The sequence below is a fragment of the Haematobia irritans genome, chromosome 1, assembly GCF_050003625.1.
Source record: "Haematobia irritans isolate KBUSLIRL chromosome 1, ASM5000362v1, whole genome shotgun sequence".
Taxonomy (NCBI): Eukaryota; Metazoa; Arthropoda; class Insecta; order Diptera; family Muscidae; genus Haematobia; species Haematobia irritans.
Window position 1 is genome coordinate 220,197,803 of NC_134397.1, and position 22,471 is coordinate 220,220,273.

At 32.0% G+C, this 22,471-nt stretch overlaps 1 protein-coding gene across 11 annotated transcripts in view; it reads right to left on the reverse strand.

The window, feature by feature from the left end:
* The window catches only part of LOC142222608 (collagen alpha chain CG42342), a 730,115-nt gene extending 728,077 nt beyond the window's left edge, over nt 1-2,038 (reverse strand). For all 11 annotated transcript variants that reach the window (XM_075292830.1, XM_075292835.1, XM_075292829.1 and 8 more), the window contains exon 1: nt 1,144-2,038. The gene's annotated coding sequence lies outside the window, so the exon portion shown is untranslated. The remainder of the gene's footprint in view (nt 1-1,143) is intronic.
* Nucleotides 2,039-22,471: the final 20,433 nt, after the last annotated feature.

Sequence of the window (22,471 nt, forward strand, 5' to 3'; positions counted from 1 at the left end):
AATAATCTGTTTAATTAAATGCCCTTAAAAATTTTACCAGGAAACTTTTCATTCATCACCATAAAATAAATATTTCCAACATTCCCTATCGCTTTAAAAGTTTGCACGCTAAAATCCTGTAATAAGATAACATCCCGTGATAGATAGCATTCATTATTTTTGCATCCAATCCTTAGATGTTATCTGAGCGAAATATTTCTATGGAACACGGGAGAGAGAACCTCAGAAAATAAAAAAAAAAAAACACAAAAAAGTGTTCAATCATTCCGGGTTTTGCGTGTCAAGAATTTAAAATGTAATTTTTTTAACCATTTATAGCGGTGCGTAGAAATTTTCAATTGTCTGTGAACTAAAAAATATAAAAACAACAAGAACATATATACACTTCTTGATTAGGGCTAGAGTGTGGGAGTGTAATGGGAACTTTTCGTGTTTTGGTGTTACTTTTCAAAGACCCTTTATTGTTTTTTTTTGTGGTGAATACAGATAACAGATCTCTCTGCAAAAATACTTCCACATTTTTTTTTAAATTCCTGTTTTCATTTTTGTTCAATTCTTTTTTTTTTTGTCACATTCATGTTTGATTTGGGTAGTTGTTGTATTTCTATGACATGGCCCGGTGTTGATTGTTGTAATCCACCCTGGTTTTTGGTTTGTTTAGCTGTTATGGTTTTTGTTGTTTGCCATGGTTTGTTTATTACTTTATCCACATAACCAGGTTATATATGCTCTCCCTATAAGGGGAGTGAGTAAGTGTGATTGAGAGTGAGAGCCAAGGTAGATGAATGGCAACATCAACAACAACAAACAGATGCAAAACTGCCCTCCTTGCTAAACAATAAATAACCAAACAAGATTTTCATACAACACAACTGAAACTCTCACTAAAACATCTCTCACACCAGTAAGCAAAACAAAAAACCAAGTAAAATAACAAAAACAAAGCCTGTAAGGTACTCCATCACAGACAATTGAAATTCATCTTCTCTTTATCGATTGCTACCTTTGTTGTTAAGGTTTACATTTTATAAAGCCATAGGGAGAGGTGTTTACAATGTCACATTGTAGCCTCTTGGCGGGAGGTTGAGAGGAAAGAGGAAAAATTGCTTCGCATATTTCAAATTCCTGTTAATCTTTAATTACCTTTTTGTTTCGTTTTTCTGTACAGCTTTGAAGAGATATTCAATTAATTATCCATAAATTACTTTGATTAAAACTCCTTGAATTGTTTGGAATGGGTCACACAGAACTAGGTTTATTTTTTTTTTGTATCGAAGGCTTTAACGATATTTCTTGATATTCTGAAGACGATTTTTCTCTTGTAATATTCGAAAATTCACTTCAATTTACAAAGATTTCATATCACTAATATTTGTAACTTTTTATAAGGGCAATATTTCTTACACACTTTTTTTATTCTTGGTTTTATTAAAAGCACCACACTTTTAAACACAATTTTGTATGTTTTAAAAATTTCAAATGTATTATTATTGTATTATTTTCTAAAAATTATTTTTCACTTGCTACTATATCTTTGAGAATATTTATTATTTCCTTTTTTCACTTTAGCTTCGTAACTAAGCTTGCTAGCTGTTATTCCAATATATGGTTATACCGTTATTTGTCGACCGTGTTCGTTCGCTGCGTTTCGTTAAATTCACTTTATTTCCTCTCGATAAGATTGGACTAATACACCCGTTGTTAGTGCAAGTCACCATGCAACTGAAACGGAAACTCTAGAACTCTGACGTTTATCCCCCACATATACATTACACGCAATTGTGACTTGTTGTTGTTGTTTTTTGTTTTTTATTCTCACTATGGTGAATTTCTTTGTGGTCTCACTTGTTTCCTTCACTATGGGTTTGAGTATTTGTTATTATTGTGGGTGTAAGTTGGGTTGGGGACAGGGCCGATTGTATGAAATTCAATATTGTGCGTAACAATGTGCTGCTATTTTCAAATTGACCGAGAACGATTTGATGCGACTGTGCAACATATTCTACCTACAATAATTCAAGCGCGTTCATAGGTTTTATCCCTTCAACGTTCACGTAAAGACTAAATGGCCTTCCATTCTCCATACGTTTTGCTGGAGAAGATGTTTGTTTGGGTGTGTACTGCTCGCTGGTTGAGGTGAGTTTTTCCAGCCCACAGCTGCCAGCTGTGTTGTGTGTGGCAGCAACTTGTGGTCTTTATTTGCAACGAGTAGTTTGTTTTATGGGTAGGGCTGCCATCGCTCAATTTAAAAAAAAAAGTTTATAATATTAATATAATTCCTATAACACAAAATAAATTTGTTGTCTTTTCGAGAAATTTTATGTAAATATTTGAACACAAAAAAATATTATGAAGCGCGAGATGAAAAATATCCCAATCGGAAAATTTCGTGTTTTCAGATTAATATGAAAACTTTGAAGCATGTTTGTTTAATATTTAATAAAAATTAACTCAATTAAAATATAAAGACACTTTTGGTTCGTATTTTTACTCGCGATGGAATACATAGCGCCTAAAATGTGTCAAAATGACTAAGGATGTCTTCAGTATACTAAAAACGTGTATATAGAGCAGTATGTTCGGCCCGGCCTAATCTTTAATACCCTACACCATGAATCAAATATAATAGTTTCCATTTTTGGATGATGTTCCATTAGCTAATAGGGCCTAACGCATTGATGTATATAAAACAATTTTTAATTACATGTTTCCCAACGTTTCGTCGATGTATGAATGGCGACATCAAGGGATTTTTTTACTGTAACGAAAAATGTTTTTTTTTTTACATTAAATTAATATTAATATTCCAACGACTTTTCCGAACACACAACATATCCAACTATCACTTTTTTCCTTTGAAAACTCTTCATCGTAGCGGGTTACATGATAATATATAGAATTTCAAGAGTTTTGATAACAGGTATTCTCCTAAGCAGATCAGTTCCACCAGTACGCTTATGAAGACTAGATACTACCTATGAAGACTAGATTAGATTCTGGAATTATACGAACCATTTTTTTTTTTTGACTTTTTGCGGGATCATAAACATATCGTCTAAATGTGCAAGAAAATGATGAAATAACGCCTGGATATGAAATTTAATATCTGTATAAAATGAACTTATAGTAAAGAAACCTCGTACAAAAATGATCTTCCGCTTTAGTTAATTTTTTATACCCGAATTATTTTATGCCCGAGTTTAGTTCATAAAATTTTTAGGACATACTAAGGATAAGGAAAATTTCATTGGGCTGTCGACAATTTCGCAACAAATAATAGCATTTAACAACAAACAAATACGCGTTTCCCAATAAAATTAAGTTAAATTTAGCATTAGTTTATAATATAGCTATAGTTAGAATTCACCAACTACATCAGGGATGGAAAATAGAATTTTTAAGAAAGTACAAAAAAGTTTTTTTTTGAGCAAAAAAGTACTTTTCACTAAATTTAAAAAACAAATTCCATTGGAATATTATTGTCAAGAGTACCTTAAGACTGAATTTCCTCAATTTTAATTATTTTTGTTGTTTTTTTTTTATCCACTTACAAAGATAACAGTAGTATTGTAATCACGGTTTGGTAGATTGGTAGAATTCATGGTACTTCATACATTTTCTGTAGATAAATAAAAATAATTTTTTGACGAAATTTTCTATAGAAATAAAATTTTTACAAAACTTTCTATAGATATAAAATTTTGACAAAATATTCTATAAAAATAAAATTTAACAAAATTTTCAACAGAAATAAAAGTTTGACTAAATATTCTATAGAAATAAAATTTTCCATTCGTTTTGTTTTGTTATTGTTGTTTTTTTTTTTTTCTTTAATCATTGTTGTTGCTTGTCAATGCATGATTTTAAGCGGAAATCAAAAACAACAACAATGAAATAACATTTTGACAAAATGTTTTATAGAAATAAAATTTTGACAAAATTTTTTATAGAAATAAAATTTTTTAAAAAATTTAGTGTAGAAAACATTTTGACAAAAGTTTCTATAGAAATAAAATGTTGACAAAATTTTCTACCGAAATAAAGTTTTGACAAAACTTTCTAACTTGATAAAATTTTCTATAAAAATAAAATTTAACAAAATTTTCAACACAAATAAAAGTTTAACTACATATTCTATAGAAATAAAATTTAAACATTTCTATAGGAATAAAATTTAAACAAAATTTTCTTTAAAAATAAAATTTTGACAAAATGTTTTATAGAAATAAAATGTTGACAACATTTTCTAGAGAAATTAAATTGTGATAAAATTTCCTATAGAAATAAAATTTTGACAAAATTTTCCAAAAGAAAAAAATTAACAAAAATTTCTGTAGAAATAAAATTTTGACAACATTTTTGCTAAATAATATTTTTTTGAAGTTTTAATAAGTCTGTTAAAGACTTTTTTCAAAATATTAAAATATTTTGTCAATAAATCTGATATCGGCACAAAAATGTCTACACAAAAGGTACTAAATCATTTGCGTGGGTACTACGGTACTGACCAGGGTGTAAAATTATTGAAAAGCTACTATAGTACTGCATTTTCCATCCCTGAACTACATAATGATGCAGAATATAAAATAATTGTGGCAACTCTTTTCAGTTATGACACTCGTTACTTTTGTGGAGAATTACTTAGAATGCTCTCTCCAACTCTCATTTGTTATTGATGAGCTCTCAATTTTGTTGACATCCTTGCTTAATTGCTCTCACTATACATTAGCTGTTCCCATTACAAATTGTTGCTTTTCCAACAGTGCAGCAGCTTTGTATAAACAAAATGCAAAAAAACTGTTCCCACTAAACTGACAATGGCATGTTGTTGTGGTTGTTTCATTGTGCTGCATTAATATACCCTCTGCCTGTGATGCGGGCTGAGCAGCATGCCTTTTTGTTTTGGTTTTGTCAATCACAATTTTCCTTTCATTTTTCCCTCATTGCGTATCACTTGAACGATGATAAATTTTCATGGGCCATTGTGTCTTGTGGTATGTATGGGTAGCACTCGTCTAAGAATGAGTGAGCGTGTATGTCTAGCGTTATGGTTTGATGATGATTTTCTCTTCGCCTGTCATCGTATTGCCCACTTTTTTTTCACAAACAAATGGCAAACAATTTTGATTTTTGTACTGCGATATGTTTGTAAAAGCATCCGTTCCCATATCCGGTTTCCGCAATTTCCTTATGGCAAAGGCGCTGGATACGTAACAATGACGTTGTTTTGGTTGGTGTTGTTGACGTATGATTTATGTGAATGTTGGGAATAATTGTAAGTATTTTGTCGATGTTATTTGTTCCAGTTGCTTGTTCCTGTCGACCCCTTGGTGAAAATGATTTTAACGTATAACACTTTAAATAAATATATGTGGGATTGGCGTCTTGTGAAGTTAATAAGGCTAACTGAGTAGTGATAAAGGGTAATATTTTCTTTCAGGATGTTACAAGATGATAGGGGAAGGCTTGTCATGACATTTTTGATTGGTCACACCGTGGGCCAAACAAGTAAAACTTTATCAAAACAAATGAACATTAGTTAACGTGAACGAAATCATAGGCCATGCAAACGGATCAAATATACGGTCATCGGCATAAGTATTTTGACATACCTGTTACTAATGTTTTGCTTTAAGTTAAACAGGGTTGTTTGAAAGTAACGTTACTTTCGCGTATGAATACAGAGTCAGAGTGCCTTTGGAACAAAATATGTAAACTATTTTTATACCCTCCACCATAGGATGGGGGTATATTAACTTTGTCATTCCGTTTGTAACACATTGAAATATTGCTCTAAGACCCCATAAAGTATATATATTCTGGGTCGTGGTGAAATTCTGAGTCGATCTGAGCATGGCCGTCCGTCCGTCTGTTGAAATCACGCTAACTTCCGAACGAAACAAGCTATCGACTTGAAACTTGGCACCAGTAGTTGTTATTGATGTAGATCGGATGGTATTGCAAATGGGCCATATCGGTCCACTTTTACGTATAGCCCCCATATAAACGGACCCCCAAATTTGGCTTGCGAGGCCTGTAAGAGAAGCAAATTTCGTCCGATCCGGCTGAAATTTGGTACATGGTGTTAGTATATGGTCTCTAACAACCATGCAAAAATTGGTCCACATCGGCTATATATATATATATATAATTATATATAGCCCCCATATAAACCGATCCCCCGAATTGGCTTGCGAGGCCTCTAAGAGAAGCAAATTTCATCCGATCCGGCTGAAATTGGGTACATGGTGTTAGTATATGGTCTCTAATGACCATGCAAAAATTGGTCGAAATCGGACCATAATTATATATAGGCCCCATATAAACCGATCCCCAGATTTGACCTCCAGAGCCCCTTGGAAGAGCAAAATTCTTCCCATTCGGTTGAAATTTGGTACGTGATGTTAGTATATGGTATCCAACAACCATGCAGGAATTGGTTCCTATCAGCCCATAATTATATATAGCTCCCATATAAGCTGATCCCCAGATTTGACGTCCGGTGCCTTTTGAAGAAGCAAAATTCATCCGATCTGCTTGAAATTTGGTACGTGGTTATCGTATGCCAAAAGTGGTCCATATCAGTCCATAATCATATATATCGCCCCATATAAACCGATCCCGAGATTTGGTTTTGGAGCCTCTTGGAGGAGCAAATTTCATCCGAGTGAGTTGAAATTTGGTACATTGTGCTAGTATATGGTTGTTAACAACCATGCCTAACTAGGTCCATATCGGTCTGTAGTTATATTTATATCCCTCAGATAAATCGATTTCCAATCACACAAAAATTGGTCCATATGAAGTTCATAATTGTATATAGCCCCCATATAAGCGACCCCCATATTTCAATTCTGGCTCTCTACGTACCGTGCAAAAAGTTCATATCGATTCGTAATTATTTGTAGACTTAACTATACATAACTTTTTTGTCTAATATATACCACGTATGGACTAACTCACAATTTAGAAAACGATGTTAAGAAGTTTTAAGATACCACAACCCAAGTAATTCGATTGTGGATGACAGTCTTTCGTAGAAGTTTCTACGCAATCCATGGTGGAGGGTACATAAGATTCGGCCTGGCCGAACTTACGGCCGTATATACTTGTTTCAATTGCTTTCTCCTTCTCTTCATGATACCGTTTGTTTTTTGTAGTGACCTGATGATTTTAGACGGACAAAAGTACTTTGACATCACTTCCACGTGGTTCGCGGTGCGTATAGGTTGACGGAAATTTTTCTAAATACTGTGGATTGGCAAAATAAGTTCATGTATGTGGATGACAAAGAGTTTTTTTTTCTAATTTCAACGAAAGTACATCATAGGGAAAATTGGTGAAATAAGTGATAGCGTCAGGATTGACATTGTGGCGAAGTATAACGCAGGAATTTCGGTTGAAATGATCAAATAAACAAATTTAAGAAGTCTTATACTAGAAAAAATCTTTCAAGATCTGGAAGGCCACGCAAAACAAGTGGTCATGATGATCGCCTTATTCTGCGACAATTTCAAAATGACCCGCTGAAGACTCCAAAATTAGTCGCAAATGAATCCCGTGAAAATGAATGCATTCAAGTCAGCGAAAGGACAATCCGGGGACAACGAAAGGATGGTGGTTTCGGCACTTACATTGCTAGAAAAATTTCCGTTAAAAATAAGGCTAAACGCTTGGAGTTTGGAAAAAAATATATACAGATGCCTTAATAATATTGGAACAGTGTTTTATAGACGGACGAAAGTACTTTTCAATATCACGCATCCAAAAATAAAGTTTACGTAAGACTTCAAACAATTTTACGAGAAACGAAAGCTCCAGTTTGTGAGGGAATAAGTCATAGTGGCGGTTCTGTAATGTTCTGGGGATGTATTGAATACAACGGGGACGGAAATATAGTTCCTGTTGATGGAACAATGGATAAGGAAAAATATTTACAAGTTCTGAGCGAAAATTCATTCCCATCAAATGACAAACTTATCGGAGAGTCCTTTATTTTTCAGCTGGATAACGCTCCATGTCATAAAGCCAGAGTAATTATATGTATGATGGGCCTATAAGAAGCAATAATGTATGGGCCTATAAGAAGCAAACACGAAACACATAATTGACAAGGACTCTCGAGGATACGATTTCTGAAATTAAGGATCTTTGGAGAGAAATTCCTATAGATTTCGTTAAAACATTGGTGAATTCGGTTCCAAGAAGATTGCTAAATGTCATTGACGCGCGAGGAGGTTATATACACTGAAAAAACAGTGAACCCACCAGGAAAGATAACTTTCGATTAATTTTAGAAAATTTTGAATTTTTTTAGAAAATTTTAACTAAACAGTATTACAAGCGCTGGCATCACTCCGATATGGTAAAAATAAGTAAATATTTTTCGACAAATTCAAGAAAATTTATTAGACATAACTAAGTTCTTGCACTTGTTAAAGAAAATTTTGTAGTTTTATGAGAAATCTTGGAGTTCAAAATTGCAAGAATGTCTTTAGTGCCATACGAAGTTCATGATGGACACATTTTTGGTAAAATTTACAAATTTAAGGAAATAATGAACTATTTTGTGAGAAATACGAAATTAGGAAACCTTTATGCTTTATTTTTGTATAATTTTTTCCTGTGTTTTAGTTCATTTAACTAACGTACGCAAAAAATTATTTGAGTAAAGTAAACTTTTTCCAAACATAATGATTCTATGAACTAATAAAGGGTGATTTGTTAAGAGCTTGATAACTTTTAAAAAAAAAAAACGCATAAAATTTGCAAAATCTCATCGGTTCTTTATTTGAAACGTTAGATTGGTCCATGACATTTACTTTTTGAAGATAATTTCATTTAAATGTTGACCGCGGCTGCGTCTTAGGTGGTCCATTCGGAAAGTCCAATTTTGGGCAACTTTTTCGAGCATTTCGGCCGGAATAGCCCGAATTTCTTCGGAAATGTTGTCTTCCAAAGCTGGAATAGTTGCTGGCTTATTTCTGTAGACTTTAGACTTGACGTAGCCCCACAAAAAATAGTCTAAAGGCGTCAAATCGCATGATCTTGGTGGCCAACTTACCGGTCCATTTCTTGAGATGAATTGTTCTCCGAAGTTTTCCCTCAAAATGGCCATAGAATCGCGAGCTGTGTGGCATGTAGCGCCATCTTGTTGAAACCACATGTCAACCAAGTTCAGTTCTTCCATTTTTGGCAACAAAAAGTTTGTTAGCATCGAACGATAGCGATCGCCATTCACCGTAACGTTGCGTCCAACAGCATCTTTGAAAAAATACGGTCCAATGATTCCACCAGCGTACAAACCACACCAAACAGTGCATTTTTCGGGATGCATGGGCAGTTCTTGAACGGCTTCTGGTTGCTCTTCACTCCAAATGCGGCAATTTTGCTTATTTACGTAGCCATTCAACCAGAAATGAGCCTCATCGCTGAACAAAATTTGTCGATAAAAAAGCGGATTTTCTGCCAACTTTTCTAGGGCCCATTCACTGAAAATTCGACGTTGTAGCAGATCGTTCGTCTATTCATGATGAAATGTCAAAGCATACTGAGCATCTTTCTCTTTGACACCATGTCTGAAATCCCACGTGATCTGTCAAATACTAATGCATGAAAATCCTAACCTCAAAAGAATCACCCTTTATGATGGGCCTATAAGAAGCAATAATGTATGGGCCTATAAGAAGCAAACACGAAACACATAATTGACAAGGACTCTCGAGGATACGATTTCTGAAATTAAGGATCTTTGAAGAGAAATTCCTATAGATTTCGTTAAAACATTGCTGAATTCGGTTCCAAGAAGATTGCTAAATGTCATTGACGCGCGAGGAGGTTATATATTTTATTAATTTTTATACCCTGTACCACACTGTGGAACAGGGTATTATAAGTTAGTGCATATGTTTGCAACACCCAGCAAGAGACGAGATAGACACATGGTGTCTTTGGCAAAAATGCTCAGGGTGGGCTCCTCAGTCGATATAGCCATGTCCGTCTGTCCGTGAACACATTTTTGTAATCAAAGTCTAGGTCGCAGTTTTACCGATGACTGAATATCCTACTTTTTTATACCCACCACCATAGAATCCGTTTGTAACACATCGAAATATCGATTTCCGACTATATAAAGTATATATATTCTTGATCAGGGAGAAATTCTAAGACGATTTAACCATGTTCGTCTGTCCGTCTGTCTGTCTGTCCGTCTGTTGAAATCACGTTACAGTCTTCAATAATAAAGCAATCGTGCTGAAATTTCGCACAAGCTCGTCTTTTGTCTGCAGGCAGGTCAAGTTCGCAGCTGGGCTATATCGGTCCAGGTTATGATATAGTCCCCATATAAACCTACCTCTCGATTTGCGGTCTTGGGCTTATAGAAACCGCAGTTTTTATCCAATTTGCCTGAAATTGGAAATCTAGAGGTAGTTTAGGACCACAAAGAAGTGTGCCGAAAATGGTGTTTATCGGTCCATGTTTTGATATAGTCCCCATATAAACCGACCTCCCGATTTGGGTCTTGGGCTTATAGAAACTGTAGTTTTTATCCAATTTGCATGGAATTCGAAATCTGGAGGTATTTTAGGACCACAAAGAGGTGTGCCGAAAATGGTGGGTATTGGTCCATGTTTTGATATAGCCCCCATATAGACCGATCTCCCGATTTTACTTCTTGGACTTTTATGTTAGAATCAGTAGTTCATGTTCAATTTGCCTGAAATTGATGTAGCCCCCTCGTACCCTGGTAGAAAAAGTTTCGTTAATACGATGAATTTCTACGTTGTCAGTCAACGTACCATTTCGTTATAACAACGTAATTTTACGTTATATTTACGAAACCCTTTATTGAATACATTTCGTAGAATTAACGAATAATTATGTTGATATTACGTAGCCTTTTCGTTGTATTAACGAATATTATTCGTTGTATGAATGAAATTTATACATTGTATGGATGCAGCTTATACGTTGTATGAATGAAAATCACTCATTGTATGAACCCAGTTTTTTCATTGTATGAATGAATTGCGAACGTTGTATAAATGAACAAAAACGTTATATTAATGAAACCCAAGCAACTATTGCATTTGAGTGCAGTCAATGGTAGTGTATTATTTTTTGTTAAAATCTTTGAAATATGATTTATATACACTAGGAAATAATATTTATTGATACATTAAGTAATTTAATAATCATATATTGTGACTTTCACTTAAGAAAAAAAAGCTTCTTATTTCTAAGACCAAAAAATTATAATCGTATCGCCGTGTCCATTTATCCAATGTTTTTGCAACCAAGGTTCATTAATTGTTCCGCCTCCTTCATCTCAAAGTTCACTTCCCGGGGCATTTTCACTAAAGATTAAAAACTTACACAAAATTTCTTGCGAATATCCAAAAACACCAATTTAACTCACCCACCATCTATGTTTATTATTCACAACGAAACTGTAATGAGCCTGTGCACTCTTCAGTCAAAAGAACGTAAATGTTAAGGTTTGCCCATCAGACAAGTTTTCTGTTGAACTTTTTACCGTTTGTTTTTCAGGACGCACACGCAAACATATGCTTATTGCCATGCTTACATGTGTATGTACAAATTACATAGACGCTACAGACGTAATTGTGTGTATCCGTCCATGTTTTTTGCATAGCCCCCATAGGACTGATCTCCCGATTTAACTCCATGGGTTTCTCGAAACCGTAGTTTTTATCCGATTTGCATGAAATTGTAAATATACTGCTATTTTAGACCCACAAAAATTCATATAGGATTTAGTTTTTATCGGTCCATTTGGTAAGGCCTCCACTACTTGAGGGTACAGAAAGTGCACTGATCATGAAAATTGCTTTAAACTGAATGTATAACTTCCAGATTTTACTTCTCGTAATCATTTAAATAATGGGGGTCAAAATCTACGGATTTTAGATTTCAAATCAAGGCGTTATTGCATAATTTTCTTACACACTTACAAGCGATATTTATGATTCCTCTAAATTTTAAACAAAAATGGTTCTTATAAATCCAGAATCGGATCTAGTCTTCATAGATAAAATCTTCAAACTTACATTCGGGAAGCGTACTGGTTGAACTGACCTGAAATTTTCAAAGTAAACTATTATATTTGATTCATGGTGGATGGTATTTAGGGTTCGGCCTGGCCGAACTTACTGCTTTATATACTTGCAAAGATAATTGAGTATAACAAGATTTAGCATTGTGCTCTTATAGAGAGAAAACTAATGTCAAGGTGTAAAGGGCTATGAGAAAACAAGTAAGGAAAGTCTAAAGTCGGGCGGGGCCGACTATATTATACCCTGCACCACTTTGTAGATCTAAATTTTCGATACCATATCACATCCGTCAAATGTGTTGGGAGCTATATATAAAGGTTTGTCCCAAATACATACATTTAAATATCACTCGATTTGGACAGAATTTGATAGACTTTTACAAAATCTATAGACTCAAAATTTAAGTAGGGTAATGCACTAGGGTGGAACACAATTTTAGTAAAACAAAAATATGGGAAACATTTAAATCTGAAGCAATTTTAAGGAAACTTCCCAAAAGTTTATTTATGATTTATCGCTCGATATATATGTATTTATGTATTTTAGGAAAATTAGAGTCATTTTTACAACTTTTCGACTAAGCAGTGGCGATTTAAAAAGGAAAATGTTGGTATTTTGACCATTTTTGTCGAAATCAGAAAAACATATATATGGGAGCTATATCTAAATCTGAACCGATTTCAATCAAATTTGGGACACATGACTATATTACTAATTGTACTCCTAGTGGAAAATTTCAACCAAATTGGGCCAAAACTCTGGCTTCTGGGGCCATATAAGTCCATATCAGGCGAAAAATATATATGGAAGATATATCTAAATCTGAACCGATTTCAATCAAATTTGGCACACATGACTATACTACCAATTGCACTCCTTGTGCAACATTTCAAGCTAATTGGGATAAAACTCTGGCTTCTGGGTCCATATAAGTTCATATCGGGCGAAATATATATATGGGAGCTATATCTAAATCTGAATCGATTTCAACCAAATTTGGCACGCATAGCTACAATGCTAAATCTACTCCATGTGCAAAATTTCAACCAAATTGGGCCAAAACTCTGGCTTTTAGGACCATATTAGTCCATATCGGTCGAAAGATATATATGGGAGCTATATCTAAAGCTGAACCGATTTCAATCAAATTTGGCACACTTGACTATACAACTAATTGTACTCCTAGAGCAAAATTTCAACCAAATTCGGCCAAAAATCTGGCTTCTGGGGCCATATAAGTCCATATCGGGCGAAAGATATATATGGGAGCTATATCTAAATCTGAACCGATTTTAATCAAATTTTGCACACTTTACTATACGACTAAGTTTTATGTTTGTACAAAATTTCAAGCAACTCGGTATAAAACTCTGGCTGCTGGGTCCATATTAGTGCATATCGGGCGAAAGATATATATGGGAGCTATATCTAAATCTGAACCGATTTCTTCCAAAATCAATAGGGTTCTTTTCTGATCCAAATTAGGAACATGTGCCAAATTTTGAAGGCGATTGGAATTAAATTGCGACCTAGACTTTGATCACAAAAATGTGTTAACAGACAGACGGACGGACGGACAGACGGACATGGTTATATCGACTCAGGGACCCACCCTGAGCATTATTGCCAAAGACACCATGTGTCTATCTCGTCTCCTTCTGGGTGTTACAAACATCCATATATATTTCCATATATATTTTTCGCCCGATATGGACTTATATGGCCCCAGAAGCCAGAGTTTTATCCCGATTAGCTTGAAATTTTGCACTAGGGGTACAATTAGTAATATAGTCATGTGTGCAAAATTTGATTGAAATCGGTTCAGATTTAGATATAGCTCCCATATATATGTTTTTCTGACTTCGACAAAAATGGTCAAAATACCAAATTTGTTCTTGTTAAATCGCCACTGCTTGTTCGAAAAGTTGTAAAAATGACTCTAATTTTCCTAAACTTCTAATACATGTATATCGAGCGATAAATCATAAATAAACTTTTGCGAAGTTTCCTTAAAATTGCTTCAGATTTAAATGTTTCCCATATTTATACCCTGCGCCACACTGTGGAACAGGGTATTATAAGTTAGTGCATATGTTTGTAACACCCAGAAGGAGACGAGATAGACACAGGGTGTCTTTGGCAATAATGCTCAGGGTGGGTCCCTGAGTCGATATAACCATGTCCGTCTGTCCGTCCGTCCGTCCGTCCGTCCGTCCGTCTGTCTGTGAACACATTTTTGTGATCAAAGTCTAGGTCGCAATTTAAGTCCAATCGCCTTCAAATTTGGCACATGTTCCTAATTTGGGTCAGAAAAGAACCCTATTGATTTTGGAAGAAATCGGTTCAGATTTAGATATAGCTCCCATATATATCTTTCGCCCGATATGCACTAATATGGACCCAGCAGCCAGAGTTTTATACCGAGTTGCTTGAAATTTTGTACAAACATAACACTTAGTCGTATAGTCAAGTGTGCAAAATTTGATTAAAATCGGTTCAGATTTAGATATAGCTCCCATATATATCTTTCGCCCGATATGGACTTATATGGCCCCAGAAGCCAGATTTTTGGCCGAATTTGGTTGAAATTTTGCTCTAGGAGTACAATTAGTAGTATAGTTAAGTGTGCCAAATTTGATTGAAATCGGTTCAGATTTAGATATAGCTCCCATACATATCTTTCGACCGATATGGACTAATATGGTCCTAAAAGCCAGAGTTTTGGCTCAATTTGGTTGAAATTTTGCACAGGGAGTAGATTTAGCATTGTAGCTATGCGTGCCAAATTTGGTTGAAATCGATTCAGATTTAGATATAGCTCCCATATATATATTTCGCCCGATATGCACTTATATGGACCCAGAAGCCAGAGTTTTATCCCAATTAGCTTGAAATGTTGCACAAGGAGTACAATTGGTAGTATAGTTATGTGTGCCAAATTTGATTGAAATCGGTTCAGATTTAGATATAGCTCCCATATATATGTTTTTCTGATTTCGACAAAAATGGTCAAAATACCAACATTTTCCTTGTTAAATCGCCACTGCTTAGTCGAAAAGTTGTAAAAATGACTCTAATTTTCCTAAAATACATAAATACATATATATCGAGCGATAAATCATAAATAAACTTTTGGGAAGTTTCCTTAAAATTGCTTCAGATTTAAATGTTTCCCATATTTTTGTTTTACTAAAATTGTGTTCCACCCTAGTGCATTACCCAACTTAAATTTTGAGTCTATAGATTTTGTAAAAGTCTATCAAATTCTGTCCAAATCGAGTGATATTTAAATGTATGTATTTGGGACAAACATTTATATATGGCACACAACACATTTGACGGATGTGATATGGTATCGAAAATTTAGATCTACAAAGTGGTGCAGGGTATAATATAGTCGGACCCGCCCGACTTTAGACTTTCCTTACTTGTTAATTCAGAAATTTATGAAAAACACAAATGTTATGATATTTTCCGAAGCAAACGGCAGTACATCTGAGAAACACGTCGACGCAAACTTTATGATATTTTGTTGGCAGAGTCCTCTGGTGCTTCAGTTTTGCAATGACAAGACTGCGTCCTCTTCTAATTTGTCTATGATACTTGGTTGTTATCAAGTTGCCACTTGTAATATATTTTCGTAAAATTATTCTACAATTTTTCTTTTGTAGTGGGTTCACTTATTTGGGTGTAACAATTTCACCACGTTCAAAGTTTAACATACTCTCAGTTCTCCTAAGAGTTTTGGCAATTGGTAAACATCTTGCAAACCCATCAATCGTCAATGCTTACCTCTACATTTCATATTAATCACTGTACCCTCATTTTACTCACACATTGTCTCCATCTCTCCTCTCTCTTTCTATCTCTTTGACCATATCCAATGTAATCTACCACTAAATGGACACATATGCGTATATTCATGCTACAGTGACTTTTCATAACTACGGTCATTATGGATTTCGATACAATTTTGTCCTTAAATCGCAATTATTCAAAGCTAAAATGGATTCTAAAGAAACAAACGAAAAAACAAACAACACTCACACAGGATTAGAGTACAGAAAATCGTGGAGGGGGGAAGCCAAATTGCGTTTTAATCCGAAAACGAGACAAAAAGCAAATGACATCATTTCCCCACTTCGATTGCCCATCGTTGTCATTTGAATTTCCCCCCATTTCCTTTAACAATGTTGTTGTTGTTGTTGCTATCATTGTTCCTGTTGTAGTTTCCTTATTGCCAAAGCAACAGCAAAAAGAGGCGTTTCTCTCATTCATAGAATCATCAAAATTGCTTTCCTCGATTGCTTGTCGTTGGGAGTTTGGCCATACGAGATGTATCTCAGTGAGACGGGTGCATAAATGCCCGTGTTTAGGGTGCCATGTGAATTTTGTGGTATGAAATCCATTTAAAATCTGACAAAACGCTTGTTGGCTGTTTAAGGTACTCAGTTTGTCTCTTTTTGAAATTTTATCGTTTAGCGTTGACATTTTAGGAATTATTTTCAGCAATAAAAGTCTGGGATGTTTATCTGTTGAAAGGTTTAAGAACTTTCCATTAGTTTAACTGCAAAAACTCATATCACCGATCATGGAAAAACTTTAGGCATAAGCTAGATAGGAAAACTTAGCCGAGACGGCTCATCATTGGAGCATTGAATAAACTTTAAAGTTAAACACTAGGAAGAATTCACTCCAGACCGAAAATTTAGACAAACAAAATTCCCCTCTGTGACAAAGTATTTGCCTTAAAAGAAAATAAACTCGAATTTATAAAAACTCGAAAAGTAGACTTTTGAAATTTTGAAAAAGCCGAAAGGACGAAAAATCGACTCTTTTCATTCTGATTACAATTCCTTATTATAATCATGATTTCATGACAAAATTTTGTTGTTGAGGAATGAAATCCCGAAAATTTCTTAACAGACAAATGAATTCCAGGATTTGCGTTTCTTCACTGGCATCTCTATATAGGTATATACCTTTGCTGTAAATGTTACAGCATTGGCGTTGTATATGCTTCATTCACACCAATATTGTTGGCAAACAAATCAAATCAGATTTCTATCAATCATCAGAACTTCCTTTAAGCCGGCTAATCAGCCAACTCACGATAGCTCGTTGTCGTTATAAAACCGCCCTGCCTGTCTGTATGTCTGTCTATATCGGTTAGGGTGGCGTGGCTGAAAGGCGTCCTGAACATCATTTGTCATTTCCGTGTTAATCGTTAATTTTCGAAAATTTGTTTTTCTTCAATTCGATTTTCTTTGGCTTTTTTTTTTTTTGTTATGTTTTTTATTTTCAGGCAAGGATAAAGGGCGCGTCAAATGAAAGTTTAAGTGGATTTTGTTTGCACGTTGTTGAATATATACACAAAAAAAACCGCGGTTGCTTGCAAATCTGTCAATTTAAATGACTGTGAAGTCTCATAAATTACTTCGCGAATTATTTCCACTTTTCGTTAGAGTTTTCGACAAAATTTTCTATAGAAATAAAATTTTAACAAAATTTTCTAAACACAAAAAATCGACAAAATTTCTTTAGAAATGGTATTTTGACAAAGTTTTGTACAGAAATAAAATTTTGACAAAATTATCTATAGAAATAAAATGTTGACAAAGTTTTCTACAGAAATAGAATTTTGACTTAATTTTCTATAGAAATAAAATTCATCCAACCATCTTGCAGTCTATAGGGCTTTGCCCAAATAAATTTGACAAACATTATTTTCCTCTGTTGGTTAAGCTAAACTTGTAGTTTAGTCAATGCATGGTTTTAAGCTGAAATAAAAAAACAACAGTGATTAAAGAAAAAAAAAAAACAACAATAACAAAACAAAACGAATGAATCAAAGAAGAAGCACACTCAAAATAAACCCAGCTAACTGCACTCAAATCGATGATTTGACGGTGGCGAAGGAAAAGAGATATTTTTGTACGAATTTATTTCGGCATAAGCCGGCTATCAATGTAAAACCTCTTTTCGGAGGGTTCAAGTGTGGTTTTTGTTGGGTTTAATAAACTGCCTGACTTTATTCTGATAATTGGTTGATAGTTTTGCTGCAAGTATTGTCAAAATTTTCTACAGATAAAAATTTTTGAATTTTTTTAGAAATAAAATTTTTGAATTTTTTTTAGAAATAAAATTTTTGATTTTTTTTTTCAGAAATAAAATTTTGGCAATTTTTTTTTTTGACAACTTTTGACAAAATGTTTTAAAGAAATTAAATAAAATTTTGCAACAAAAAAAAAATTGTCTATAGAAATAAAATGTTCACAAAATTCCCTATAGAAATAAAATTTTGACAAAATTTTCTATAGAAATAAAATTTTGTCAACATTTTCTGTAGAAATAAAATGTTGATATAGTTTTCTATAGAAATAAAATTTTGACAAAATTTTCTATAGAAATGAAGTTTTGACAAAATTTTCTTATAAATGAAATTTTGGCAAAATTTTATATAGAAATAAAATTTTGTATAGAAATAAACAGTGGATTTCAGCGACTTACTATAATTTCCATCGTGTATACAATGCGTTTTCCCTATCACACATTTTCTATAGAAATAAAATTTTGAAAAAATTTTCTATAGAAATAAAATGTTGACAATTTTTTTTCTAAAAATAACATTTTGACAAAATTTTCTATAGAAATACAATTTTGACAAATTTTTCTATATAATGAAATTTTGACAAAATTTTTTATGGAAATAAAGTTTTGACAAATTTTCCTACAGAAATAAAATTTTGACAAAATTTTTTACAAATAAAAAAAGATTCGACAAAATTTCCTTTATAAATAAAATTTTGACAAAATTTTCTATAGAAATAAAATTTTGACATAATTTTCTATAGAAATTAAATTGTGACAAAATTTTCTATAGAAATAAAATTTTATCAAAATTTTCTATAGAAATTAAATTTTGACAACATTTTCTATGGAAAAAAAGTGACAAAATGTTCTATAGAAATAAACAGTGGATTTCGGTGACTTACTATAATTTCTGTCGTGTATACAATGCGTTTTCCCTATTACACATTTTCTATAGAAATAAAATGTTGACAAAATTTTCTGTTGTGACAAAAATTGTGACAAACTTTTCTATAGAAATAAAATTGTGACAAAATTTTCTATAGAAATAAAATTTTGACAAAATTTTCTATATAAATAAAATTGTGACAAAATTTTCTATAAAATTGACAAAATTTTCTATAAAAAAAATTGACAAAATTTTCTGTAGAAATAAACAGTTGATTTCGGTTACTTACTATAATTTCTGTCGTGTATACAATGCGTATTCCCTATCACACATTTTCTATAGAAATAAAATTTTGCCAAATTTTCTGTAGTAATAATATTTGGCAAAATTTGCTATAGAAATTAAATGTTGACAAAATTTTCATTATAAATTAAATTTTAATAAAATTTTTTATAGAAATAAAATTTCGACAAAATTTTTGTGTAAAAATAAAATTTTGACAAAATTTTGTATAGAAATAAAATTTTTACAAAATTTTCTATAGAAATAAAATTTTGCCAAATTTTCTATAGGAATAATATTTGGCAAAATTTGCTATAGAAATAAAATTTTGACAAAATTTTCTATAGACATAAATTTTTTGACAAAATTTTCTATAGAAATAAAATTTTGTCAAAATGTTCAACAGAAATAAAATTTTGTTAACATTTTCGTAGAAATAAAATTGTGACAAAATTTTCTATAGGAAAGAAGAATCTGGGCTACGACGTACGGGATTGTAATCTGAAAGATATACTTGTCTACTTTAAGGCTTCTGGATGGAAAATCTAGAAAACTCGCTTGGAAACGCAAATATGATGAGATCAATCCTGACGGAGAAAAATATATGATGAAGAGGAGAGAAACATCTAAGTAGTCTCACAAGGGACTAATATGGTCTAAGTAGAAACCGATTCCTTTTCTACGGATTGGGGTCATTCTCTATAACCTAACCTAACAGGAATAAAATGTAGTCATTCGGTGCTAAGTCATAATACAATAAGCATAATCTATAGATATTAGGCAAATTAGTCCAAGTTTTATGTGTGATAGGGAAAACACATTGTATAGACGATAGAAATTATAATAAGTCACCGATATCTACTGTTCTGCGGGTCCGTAGTACGAGGTTCGTTGAAAGATTGAAGTAACGTTATTTTGAAAAGATTTTACAGAGTGAAAACTTCATTATATTTGATAAATCTAAAATACTGTCAGTTATTATTGACAGTATTTTAGATCTAGATTTAAGTTTATTCAAATTAGTTTCCGTTAATTTACAATTTCAAATTGTAACGGTCAAATTACGTCATCACTTGCCCAAATCATTTGTTTATTTTCTAGTACTTTCCTAAACATCTCTTGTGTTCTTAGTTTCCCAATCGTTCATTGTAAAGTAACCCCTTTTGTTTTGTTATCTTCATTGTTTATTGTTATAGTTGTAGTAATATGACCATAATCATTTATGCCTGTGCGACATCTGTCAGATAGTAGAATGTTCTAGATGATTGTAGCCAAGACAATGAACATAAGCCGATGACAGAGGAAGCTGTGAGGTCAGTCGTAAACAGGGTTGCCATTTTGGTCCAAAAAATGATTAATTTTTAAATTTGGTCCAATGGTCGGACCAAATGGAATTTTGTTGATTTTGGTCCATTTTTATCAAATCGGTAATTTCTGAAAAATTTTCTATAGAAATAAAATTTGGACAAAAATTTTTGTGGAAATTAAAAAAAAAGTTTTCTATAGAAATAACATTTTGCCAAAATTTTTTACAGAAATAAACTTAATAGAAATATTATAGATACAAAATTATTCAAAAATATTGTACAAGAAGAACATTTTTGTAAAAATTTTATATAAAAAAAAAAGTTTTCGATAATTTTCCATAGAAATAAAATTTTGACAAACTTTTCTATAGAAATAAAATTTTGATAAAATTTTCTATAGAAATAAACAGTTGATTTCGGTGACTTACTATAATTTCTGTCGTGTATACAATGCGTATTTCTCATCACACATTTTCTATAGAAATAAAATTTTGACAAAATTTTCTATAGAAATAAAATTTTGACAAATTTTCAATAGAAATAAAATTTTGAAAAAATTTTCTATAAAAATAAAATTTTGACAAAATTTTCTATAGAAATAAAATTTTATAAAAATTTTCTAAAAAACAAATTGACAAAATTTTCTATAGAAATAAACAGTTGACATCGGTGACTTACTATAATTTCTGTCGTGTACGAACAAAATTAAGAATCAGAATGAAATTAAATTTTTACAAAATTTCCTATAGAAATAAAATTTTGACAACATTTTCTATAAAAATTAAATTTTGACAAAATTTTCTATAGAAATTAAATTTTGACAAATTTTCTGTAGAAATAAAATTTGCACAAACATTTCTATGGAAATTTCAACAAAATTTTCTATAGAAATAAAATCTTGCCAAAATTTGTTACAGAGATAAACATAAAAAAAAGAAAATTTTGTAAAAATTTTATATAGAAAAAAAAATTGCGATAATTTTCCATACAAATATAATTTGGACAAAATTTTCTATAGAAATAAAATTTTGACAAAATTTTATTTTATAGAAATATTTTGACAAAATTTTGACAAAATTTTATTTTATAGAAATAAAATTTTGACAAAATTTTCTAAATAAATAAAATTTTGACAAAATTTTCTAAATAAATAAAATTTTGACAAAATTTTCTATAGAAATAAAATTTTGACAAAATTCTCTATAGAAATAAAATTTTGACAAAATTTTCTTTAGAAATAAAATGTTGAGAAAATTTTCTATAAAAATAAAATGTTGACAAAATTATCTATAGAAATAAAATTTTGTCAAAATTTTCTATAGAAGTAAAATTTTGTCAAAATTTTCTATAGAAGTAAAATTTTGTCAATTTTTTTTTGTATAGGAAATGTTGTCATCCTATACAAAAAAAATTGACAAAATTTTTTATAGAAATACAATTTTTTGACAAAATTTTCTATAGAAATAAAATTTTGACATAATTTTCTATAGAAATGAAATTTTGACAAAATTTTCTATAGAAATAAAATTTTGACAAAATTTTCTATAAAAATAAAAATTTGACAAAATTTTCTATAGAAATAAATAGAAATAAAAATTTGATAAACTATTCTATCGAAGTAAAATTTTAAATTATATTAATTTAATTTGGACAAATGGTCCGCTGGTACGAGTTCTGGTTGAATTTTGGAAAAATGTTAGTCCAAAATAAAAATTCATTGTGGCAACGCTGGTCGTAAACTAAAGTGAAAATTAAGCAAATAAATTGTAGATTGTCGTTATTTGAAAAGATCTGTGTTTTAATTATCGGGTGATTAAACACGCCTC